This window comes from Galeopterus variegatus, unplaced genomic scaffold (assembly GCF_000696425.1).
Source record: "Galeopterus variegatus unplaced genomic scaffold, G_variegatus-3.0.2 Scaffold131, whole genome shotgun sequence".
NCBI classification, from domain to species: Eukaryota; Metazoa; Chordata; class Mammalia; order Dermoptera; family Cynocephalidae; genus Galeopterus; species Galeopterus variegatus.
The window spans coordinates 1,014,465-1,024,281 of NW_007726242.1; positions in this window are offsets into that span (position 1 = coordinate 1,014,465).

Below are 9,817 nucleotides of genomic sequence, written 5' to 3' on the forward strand. Positions count from 1 at the left end.
GGCAGCAGCAGCAGCGGCGGCGGCGGCGCCAGCCCCGGCGGATCCCGGGAGCTCCGGGGCCGCACCATCGGCTCGCGGGCTGCGGGGAGGAAGGCAGAGGGGACGCCTTCTAACTGGAGAGCGCTCTGAGCGCCTGGCGGAGGGACAACCCGAGGTCGGGGACCGCGGAGGGAGCCCGGGGTCCTGGGGACAGGGGAGGCGCGCCGTCAGTGTTGGCCGAGCGAGGTCGTGAGCAGATGGGGTAGAACTCAGCCAGCCTCCCCAGGCCTCCGCCTCGCGCTCACACCCTCTGAACCTGCCTGGTCTCTGTCTCTACCCCGCCGGTGCGACCCCTTCCCGGCAGCCCTAGGCCCCTCTCTCTCTCGGGGTCCCTCCCCAGCATTCACCCAGGCTCCCTCCGGAGTCACACTCCCCTGCGCCAGCCGCTGGCGGTTCAGGACAAGTCTGTGACAGATGCGCAGGGCCCTGCGCGAGCGGATTTAAGGATTCCGAGGAGGGATGGACGAGAGGGCGCAGACCCCTCCTGAGCATGGGGGGGGTGGAACTGGCGATATGCACGTCTCCTTCCCTCCCTCTCCTGCTCCCTGGGGCTGTTTCTTTCCCGTTTTCCTGTGTTTGGACTGTGTCTGACCCAGACTCTCTGGCAGTCAGTCTCTCTCCGGGGCTGTCTCTGACGCACACTCTCTGTCCATCTCTTTATCTCTGTCTTACTGGGTCTCTTTGTCCCTCTCTCTGTCTCTGTCTCCGGCTTTCTGTCTCTCGCCTCTTCTTGGAACTCTCTCCTTTTCCCTTCTCTGCCTCTATCTCTTCCTGCCTCTATTTCTTTCCCTTTCGTTGTCTCTCTGTCCCTTACCCCTTTCCTGTCTCTCCTCCTCTTTCCTGGCCACCAGCCCTCTTGACTCCGGCTGCCTAAGGTACTCCCAGCTTTCTCCTTGCAAAACCCTGCAGTAAATGCATGAGTGGACAGCACAAGGAGCTGTGAGCTGGATGGGCCAGAACAAGAGAGCAAGGCTGGGCAGAAAGGAGCCACGAGCGGGCACACGCTTAATGTTAGCAAACATACAGCCCTGCAAAGAAGGTACTTTTGTCATTGGCACCGGTTTGCAGAGAGGGAAATAGAAACCTCAAGGAGTGGATTCACTTGCCCAAGGTCATGCAGTTGGCATGTGTGAGCATCAGGATTTGCACCCAGACTGGTTCAAAACTACCAACCCACACTGCCTTTGATGGAGGGAGGGGACAGGGCCAGCTCATCCTGCAGCTCCCACTCCCACCTCTTGAATCTTGTGGTCATTTATAAAGACTTCCTGGGCTCTGTGGTCTGAAACAGCCTGCCTTTGATGGAGGGAGGGGACAGGGCCAGCTCATCCTGCAGCTCCCACTCCCACCTCTTGCATCTTGTGGTCATTTATAAAGACTTCCTGGGCTCTGTGGTCTGAAACAGCTACTCTGGAGCTGTAACTTACACCGTTTGAAGCTCCCTGTACCTGACTTTCCCCATCTCATCATTGGGGACCAAGGTGAGGGGGCTTGGCCAAAAGATGCCTTTACCATCATCCCCATCTGAAGCCCCAGATTGGGCTCTGTGATGCCAAGAGAGCAAACGCTGTCCTGGAGACAGTGGTGAGCTCCCAGCCACAGGGATTAGTGGGCTTGTTGTACTGGGGCCTGAGCCAGCTTGGGCTCCATTAAACAGAGTAGATTAGGGTGGCTGCAGGGATTTGGGCAAGGCTGGCAGAGGGAGCAAACAGGAAACATGCCTCCTTTCTCTCTTCCCCCACCACACCCAAGGGCCTCGACATTCTGTGTTCCCAGAGCCAACCAGCCACCTCTCCCAGGTGGAAACCAGGAGTCCAGCTTGGCCTCTACCCATTTTACTAGTTGGGAAGGGTGGGGCATTTAGCTAGCACTAGTCCCGAGCTCGACATTGCAAAGGACTGTACAAAACTAGGCGTTTGTGGTGGATAGATCCTGTGGCTGGGCTCCCAGCCCCTCACCACCCTTCCCTGCTTAGGATGGGCCAGACAGGGCCACAGCTGACATCATAAAGCAGATTCCTGATACACATAATCAGAGCACCTGAGTGGCGGGTGGGCCAGCAGGGAGCGGGGGCAGGAGCTGGGAGACTGGCAGGAGGGCTCCCAGTGGTGCGGGAGGGAGGCCAGCGTGGCCAGGGTGCTGCAGGCAGATGGGGAGGGAAGCCGGTGGACTCCGGGCCAGGGGAGGAAGTGACTCTGAGGGTGAGGAGAGGACAGCATCATGGCTGGGCATCCCCCAAGAATGTGAGGGCCAGGGATAGGGCAGGGCAGGGCAGACCAGTACAGAAAGCAAGACTTCGGGTTTGGGCACAGGAAAGCTGAAGATCTCATTCTAGATTTGAGGGATGGGTCAAGTCCATGGTTAGACTCATGAGTCTGGAATTAGGGAAAGAGGCCAGGTTGGGAGGGAAATAAAACAGACATGGCATCAGCAATGGGGTAGTATTTAAAGCCAGGGGAAGGATGAGCTCCCTTGGGCAGAGTGTGGACAGAGGGTGAGGACGGAGGCCCCAGACCCTTGATGTTAGGGGGCTGAGCAGTAGTGAGGAGGCTGGGAGAGGGTGGCCAAGGAGGTGCAGGACAATGGGCGACAGAAGCCAAGAGACAAGGATTGAGGAAGGGAGGAAAATCCATCATCATTAATTCAGCCCCTGGCAGTGGCATGGGGTTACTTTAGGTTAATTTAGGTTAATTTCAAAGCTTCTAATCCCTGGATTGGAATGTTGTTCATATTCCATCTTCTCTGGGACACATGTTTTGGGAGGGAAACTGCATCTAGCATGGTCTCTGGCACAGGGATGTTGAAAAATATGATGTTTGTACCTGAGGACGCCCACCTGAGCCCTCCCCGAGTGTCCTGCATGGACAGCCAAAGAACCTGGAAGGGTAGAGGGAAGTGATTTTCACTCTCTGTATACTAGGAATGGAATTGCTGGATAATACGGCAATTCTGTATTTAACCTTTTAAGGAACAGACTATTTTCCACAGCAACCAAACCAGTTTACGTTCCCACCAGCAATGTACAAGGGCTGTAACTCCTCCGTGTCCTCACCAAGGCAAAGCAGGTTCACTGCGCACTGGTTACCAGTTTGTCTTGTGTGTACAAGTTACATGAAGTGGATTTATTACTGACAGGTAGGCAGCAAGGGACAACAGAAGCCTAGGATTCAGGACAGGCTGGCTCCCCAGGGCTCAGGAAAGCTGCCCAGGGTAGATGCAGTTTTGTCTGCAGGTGCCTCACTTGCACTGCAGCTGACAGACCCCAGAAAGCAGCCCACCCTGGGTTTTATACCCTGTGGGGGCAGGGAAGGAAGCCCATGATTCACTGGGCTGAAGTGTTGACATCTGCTTCTGGGGGGAGGGGGGGACAGGCAGAGATGAAGCCCAGGCTTTTCCAGCCAGTTCTCCCTTATTTCAGGATGTTGCATTCCCAGCACATTCTACAGTTGTTCTTGAGAACTACAAGTGAGAAAGGAGAAAACCCCAGGTCTGTACAAGGTCCCCCCTGAAACCTGATCTGTGTAACCAACACTGGTTGTTTTCCACTTTTTTCATTATCACCTTCCTCGTGTGTGAAGTTACATATTATCGTGGTTTTCATCTGCGTTTCTCCAATGACCAATAATATTGAACACCTTTTCATGTGCTTTTGGCCATTTGTATATCTTCTTTGAAGAAATGGCTATTCAGGTACTTTGATTTTTTTTTTTTTTTTTTTTTTCCGTGACCGGCAACGGATCACAACCCTCAGTGTCGTGCCCGTACCAGACCTGGACCGGCAATGGAATCGCAACCCTCGGTGTTGCTCCCGCACCTCGCTCAGCCAGTGAGCGGCCGGTCTGTATGTGGGATCCGAACCCTCGGCGGGAGCGCCGCCGCACTTCCCAAGCGGAGCACTGTAGCAGTGCACCACCGGGCCGGCCCCTACTTTGAGTCTTTTTAAGTTGGGTTGTCTTCTTGAGCTGTAAGACTTATTAATATATTCTGGATAGTGTATCTTTATTAGATATATGACTTGCAAATAATTTGTCGCATTACTGAATGGCTTTTCTTTCTTTATTTCTTTATTTCTTTATTTATTTATTTTTAAAAGATGACCGGTAAGGGGATCTTAACCCTTGACTTGGTGTTGTCAGCACCACGCTCAGCCAGTGAGCGAACCGGCCATCCCTATGTGGGATCCGAACCCGGGGCCTTGGTGTTATCAGCACCGCACTCTCCCGAGTGAGCCACGGGCCAGCCCCTGAATGACTTTTCTGAATGGGTTTTCTTTTGACTTTCTTCATAATGTCTTTTGATGCACAAAAGTTTTTAATTTTGATGAAGTCCAAATTTTAAAGCTTGTGCTTTTGGTGTGATGTCTAAAAATCTATTGTCAAATCCAAGGTCATGAGGATTTGCAAGTTTTAGTCTAAGATTTTGTAGTTTTAGCTCTCACCTTTAGATCTTTGATTCATGTTGAGTTAATTTTTCTATGTGGTGTGATGTAGGGGGTCCAGCTTCTTCCTTTTGCCTGTGGATATTCAGAGAAAGGATGTGATGAAGGGTTGAAGGCACGGAGTTATGAAGACCATACAGATGTGTTTCCCAGAGAGAGCAAGCGGCCACGCGGAGCCGAAAGAAAGTGTGAGAGCTGAAGGAAGATCAGGCACGGTCCTACTTTCTCAAGTTGTACTGTTCTCAGCTGTGTTGTTTGCCTGTGTTCAGATCCTCTTGCTTTGAGTGTAAAGTATTAATGTGCTGTGGAAAATTGCATAAGAACCAAGAAACCTTTCACATAACACCAAACTAATCCACAATACAGGAACATGTGTTGCAACAAAATATATTTCTTCACAAAAAATTCCAGAAAAGACAAAAAAAAATTGATAATGCATTTTATGAGCCATTAGTTATGTACAGACAATAGTCAGTACAGAAAATAAAATTTACAGGCCAAACTAAGGCGCACAAATACAAAAATCCTAGCTCAATATTTGCAAACTGAAATACATAAAAATGTCATAACCAAGTCTGATTTGTTCCAGAAATGCACTTTAGCAGATTAATGACTTAGGAAATCTATTAATGTAATTCACTGCATTAACGGATTAAAGGAGAAAACATGATTATCTAAATGGATGCAGAAAAAACATTTGATAATATCCAATATTCATTCATGATTTTAAAAGTTTAGCAATCTAGTGATCTTCTTTAACCTGATAAAGTTATCTACCAAAAGCCTACAGAAAATTCTGCACTCAGTGAGGAGTCATTTGAGTTATTTATTTCCTTTAAAATCAGAACAAGGCAATAATTACAATTTTCACTCCCCCTAGGGGGCACTAATAAGTGCAAGAAAAATGTGTAATGACTGAATTGGAACATACACAGCTTTCATCATTCACAGATGATATGGTTTCCTACTGTTTTAGTCAGGGTTCTCCAGAGAAACAGAACATGTATGCATATATATGTATATACACCAGAGAGAGAGAAAAATTTATTATTCATATATATGTGTATATATATATATATATATATATATATATATATATACACACACACACACGAGGGTNTGTATATATATATATATATATATATATATATATATATATATATACACACACACACACACACTAGGGTACTTCAAAAAGTTCATGGAAAGATTTGTATTCTATTTTCCACCAACCATTTAAAGTACCCTCATATATATATATACAGATGCCCCTTAACTGACAGTGGAGTTATATCCCAATAAACCCATCGTAAGTTGAAAATACAGTAACTCGAAAATGTGTTTAATATTCTAAACCTACTGAAAGTCACAGCTAAGCATACCCTACCTTTAAACATGCTCAGAACACTTACATTAGGCCATACCTGGGCAAAATCATCTAACACAAAGCCTATTTTATTTATTTTATTTTTGCATTATTTTTTTTCCTTTTTGTCTTTTTTACTGACCGGTAACGGGATCGCAACCCTCGGTGTCACGCCCATACCGGGGACTGGCAACGGGATCGCAACCCTTGGTGTCGCGTCCAGTGAGCGGGAACTGGTCTCCACATGGGATCCGAACCCTCGGTGGGAGCGCCGCCGCGCTCCCAAGCGGTGCACTCTTCAGTGCGCCACCGCACTCTCCAGTGCGCCACCAGGCTGGCCTACAAAGCCTATTTTATAATCAAGTGTTGAATATCTCATGTAATTTATTGAATACTGTACTGAAAGTGAAAAACTGAATGGTTGTATGGGTACTCAAAGAATGGATCCTACCAAGTGTGTATCCCTTTCACACCATCATAAAGTCAAAAAATAGAAAGATCATAGTCGGGACCATCTAAATATAGAGAGAGATTATTTTATATCTATAGGTTATTTTATACATCTATCTGTGTACATGTCTATCGATATCTATCTATCCAGTTGACCCTTAAGCAACATGGATTTGAACTGCACAAGTCCACTTATAAGCAGATTTTTTCAACCAACCAGAGATCAAAATACAGTATTTGTGGGATGTGGAACCTGCATATACAGAGGGCTAACTTTTAATTTCTCTGTGTTCCACAGGGCTGACTGTGGGTCTTGAGTATTCAAGGATTTTGGTATACTTGGGGGGGGATTCCTGGAAACAATCCCCTGTGGATACCGAGGGATGACTATATCTATCTATATCTAATCTGTGATAGAGATTTATTATAAGAAATTGGCTCATGTGATTATGGAGGATGAAAGGTCCCAAGATCTGCAGTTGACAATCTGGGCACCCTGAAGACCCAGGAGACCCAATAATGTAGTTCTAGTATGAGTCTGAAAACCAGAAGAACCCATGGTGTAAGTTTCAGTCCAGCTGGTAGGCTTGTGACCCAACAAGAGCTGATGTTTCAGTTCAATTCTGAAGGTAGGAAAAAACCATGTCCCAACTCAGGGCAGTCAAGACAGGAGGAGCTCCCTCTTACTGGAGGGAGGGTCAGCCTTCTTGTTCTATTCAGACCTTCAATTGATTGGGTAAGACCCACACACATTAGATTACATCATTCTGCTTTACTCATTCTACCAGTTCAAATGTTTTTCTCATTCAGAAACACCCTTGCAGTCACATCCAGAAAAATGTTTGACCAAATGTCTGGCCACCCCATGGACCAGCTAAGTTGACACAGAAAATTAACCACAACCCCTACTTAGAAAATAATGTATACATTTAAGAGCAATTCCAAAATCATGCCTTTCTAAACACCAGGCACAAAGACTTAGTGTAGAGCTAGGGCTGGGTCTGGAGCTCACAGACCCCTCAAGCCCATTCACAAACCCTTCTCACGCAGCCTTGGTTGAAGTAGGAATAGTCTTTATTCAGCACACACATGCTCAAAGTGTTAGGCAGTGCAAAGAGAAACTCAGAAACTCCCCTGCTACTGGCAAAGTCCAAAGGAAAACTGAGCAGCTGCCAGCAGAGTAAACATGCTCTATTTTTAGATGTGAGCTCTGCCAGCAAGCACGCTTCCCAAACAACACACAATAGCAACAAAACCAAAAAGATACATGGGTGCACATGCGCACTAACTCCACCCACACACCACTTGTTTACTTTTAAATGTGTTGCACCACCCCCAACCAGACGTAAGTCGAGGGAACCTGACTAAATTATTCTATTTTCCCCACAATCCACCCCTTCAGGGTTCTTTGCCATACAATCTATGTGTTCAAAATCTTCCACGATGTTCCCTTAGCAAGGATAAATGACCCTTATATTCGTATAACCTATTGTCTGTTCAATATGCCTTATGGCTTGTCCTGTACTTCTGTCCTTTAGCCACACATGTTTGGTAGTAGTCATCACTGGTGTGATTTTGCACAGGAATCCTGTAGGCATACTGATGGGAAGTTCAATGCATATTCAGTAGATGATCACGCCAGTGTATGTATGTACCCAGTTGCCTCTGGTGTGGTGCTTGCAGCCAGAACACTATCAGCGAAAAGACAGAAGGGTTATTGGTACCAGTACGGGAAGTTCTCACCCCTCTGGTAAGATACATGCCAGTTTGCCATCCTGGGAATGGATGGTTGCAGTAATAGGTATCTTACCTGGTTTCAGGCCCCACAAGTCCATACAAACAGAAGACCACTAACTCTCTGACTTTGGCAGTGGTCCCACAAGATCCACCAGCCACCGTGTCAGGGTTAGATAACTCTTACACGAGTTATCTGCCCATCGGGAGCACCCATCTGCTCATCAGGAGCACAACTGCTCATCAGGGGCATTTTTTCTTGGGTTTATGCCACAGCCGGTGAGCCATCAACCACCCAGTCTTGCAGCCAGCATGCTGCATTCTCCAATGCAGCCACCCAGCTACATCAGCTGCTGGAGCTCTCTCCAGCCACCAGACCTTAGCCAGTGCATCAGCTTCATCATTGCCAATCAACATGAGGCCTCTGGTTCTCACCTGCACCCAAAAGATGAGCACCTGCCTGCTCCCTAATCAGAATGAAACAGTTCATCCACCTCCTCAGGAACAACCAAAAAATCTTTTAAATCCACTGAGCATACCTTGATACCTGTTTCCAGACGTTTAGTGAAATGCTGTTCAGGGCACGATTGCTGCCACAAGGCAAACAGAACCACATTTGGTTGCCAGTCACTTTTCTTGCTATCAACCCCCGTTGCAAGCAAGTCAAGCCACATCTGCTTATGGCTAGTCCTGCTTGGTCCCTTTGGGATAAAATCCCGAGCATTTGTTGGGGGTTTGGTCTTATCCACCTTTCAGACCCCTTTTGCTTGTCTCCTCTCCTCTCCTTCACCCAGGACAGCTATCATGGTCATTACCTCATGTATAGGACGACCAATGTATGGGGCCAGTATGGCCATCCGTGACCCAAAGGATGTTGACGGGGCAATTTGCAGCACTATGTCTCTCATGCTGCCTGTAAAATTTTCATCGTCTGGGCCATGAGTGTTCACATTGAACATGGACTGCCACATCCCCAGCTCCCAAATTATTTGAACCAACTCAGCATACGTTTACCATCTACTCACAATCTTGGGCAGTTCTCCAGCATTTGCCCACATGGTTCAGGCAGCTGCACTCACCCATTCCATTAAGGAGTGATTACCTGGCCCTTGTGCATATCTGTGGCTATTCTGTAGCTGCTGCCTCAGGGATGGGTGCATGGTGATGGAGGTCAATTTTTCCATCTCCTCACCAGAGCATACTACACTATCCACCCCTAGGTCCCATAACCACAATAGCCAAGCAGCCAGGGGCTCCCCTTGTTTCTGCCAAAACTATCTCCCCAAGTCCACTAATTCAATCTGGGTATACAGGACATAGGTAGCAAATTGGGCCACCTGTGGATTGCCCACTGGTTGCCTGCCTGGTCCCATAGGCTGCTCACATTTCACTTTCTGATACACAACAGGTCGAGCCTGGAGACGCACGGTCTCCCCAACTCACCACTGGGTTTGTCGTCTTCTCTGGTGTGAGAGGCAGGAGTGGCCAGTCGCTGCGTGTCATCCTCCATGACATCTATCTGCACTTCCAACAACTCTGCTTTCCACTTCAAGTCTCGATCAGCTTGCAGTATAGTGAGCAGCAGCCAGGCTCTGGTCAGCAGAAAAGTGGCCACCGGGCACCACATGCTCAAGGACAGCCACATTTCCTCCCCCTCCCAAGGGGTTCTCCACTGTAGTGCCTGGTCTATGCTGACTTGCAGTATAGTGAGCAGCAACCAGATCCTGGTCAACAGGAAAGTGGCCACAGGGCACAACATGGTCAAAAGCAGCCACATTTCCTCCTTCTCC